We start from the raw sequence: 1,954 nt of genomic DNA on the forward strand, positions 1-1,954 counted from the left end.
TAACTCTGGAAAGGATGTCTGTAATATGTGGGAAGTTTTATCAGATCAACTCAGAGATGCCTTTCAAATAGAATTTCTAGGATTATATAATATTTCTTCTGCTTGGAGGTGACAAAACCTCTATTGCGCTGGGCTAATGACATTTCAAATGATTAGTCAGAAGGAATGTATTTGGCAAGAACTTTACCCACACCAGCCAAAAGAGAAGCAAGATTAGCAGATCAGGGATGCCCCTCCTTGGGCACTGGAATGTGACTTTGCCACATTCTTGGTGACTTTGCCCTATTTCTGCTGGTCTCTGTGGGTCTGCTCTTTGTTCCCACCTCATTCTCAAACACTTTTATGGAATATAGACTGAAAGAAATACATTGTACCTAAAACCACTCAGGCTAAATACCAGGGCTTTACATACTACTTAATTCACTTAAGAACATTTATAAGCATAACACTTGAAGACTTTTTTTTGTGAGTTGAGCAGATAGAGAAGATTATTTGGATGAGAGATAAGCTACTGTTGGCTCCCATGTAAAAGCTACCTTTGATGACAATTCCTGGTTGAATTTCTCATGTGACAAAGTCCTGAGAGGATTTTAGCCAAAGTCTACTTGTATGTTTAGAGCTGGAGCAGTACAGTAACAGTCTGTCTCCTTTTACTGTTTTGACACAATGAGAGAGAGAGAGATTGAAATAATAAAAATTGCCAATACAAAGCTTAGTACAGAGCTATTTTGGATTTGTTAGAGGCTAATAATAGACTCTAGTGTGTATAACCTAAAACCTTTAGATACTGTGCTTTCCAATTTACTTGAACAAAAATTTTGAAACTCCTCAACTAATAAGCACTGGAATTGCCTGGTATTAGAATATGGAAATGATGCCATTTACCCTCCATTTTACTAGGAGAGAATCGGCTTTCTTTTTTATTTTCATCATTGTTATTGTTGTCATCACCGTCATTATCCTCATCATCAAAAGCATCATCCCAAATTATTGACCAACAGCTCAACGCAGAGCATTGAGCTACATATAAATTAGCTTTTGCTATTTAACAAACTAGCCCCAAATCTAACCTGTGTGTTAGAAATTTGGATGGGGTCATCTGAGTGGTTCTTATTCTGGTCAGCTGAACCCACTCTTGAGCCTGCCCTCAGCTGGCGGCCTATGGTCCACACACCTGTGTGACATTTCATTAGTCATTGGCTGGGCTAGCAGTTGGATAACTGGGCTAGTCTAGGTTTGTTCACATGATGGTGATCTCAAAGTCAAGTTTCTGCTTCAGCTACATTTGCTTATGTACATTATGTACAAAGCAAGTTATGGGACCAACCCAGATTTAAGGGGTGGAGGAATATAATCCATCTTTTGGTGAGAGTATCTTCAAAGTCACATTGCAAGAGTGTGGATACTGGCAGGGAAAGGATTTGTGGCGCTTTTTTGCAATGGACCACAATCACTGATACATCATCCTTGTTCTTAAGGGTCTTAAAATCTCACTACGGAGCCAGAACATAGGTATGAGCAAATAACTGGCTCCTTTATATATGTGCCAATCATGTAGAACAGAGCAGGGAGAGATCCATGAGGTCAAGATGGCTTCACTGACAGTGTGGTATTTAGATGAGTGTAGGTCATAAAAATGAGGGAAGGGCATCACAAACACAGAAAAAAGTAGCGAAGACATTGCATTAGTTTTCTATTGTTACCATAAAAATTCCCGGAAGCTTTGTGGTTTACAATAACTCAAGTTTATTATTTTACAGTTCTACAGTTCAGAAGTTCAGTACAGTCTCACCAGGTTATAACCAAAGTGTTGGCAGGCTGTATTCCTTTCTGGAGACCATAAGAGAAATCATTTCTTGCTAATTTGTGTTGTTGGAAGAATACAGCTCCTTGCAGTTGTAGGACTGAGGTCTGTGTTTTCTTGCTGGCTTTAAACTAAAGCCTGTTCTCAGCT

This window comes from Leopardus geoffroyi, chromosome C1 (assembly GCF_018350155.1).
Source record: "Leopardus geoffroyi isolate Oge1 chromosome C1, O.geoffroyi_Oge1_pat1.0, whole genome shotgun sequence".
Classification (NCBI taxonomy): Eukaryota; Metazoa; Chordata; class Mammalia; order Carnivora; family Felidae; genus Leopardus; species Leopardus geoffroyi.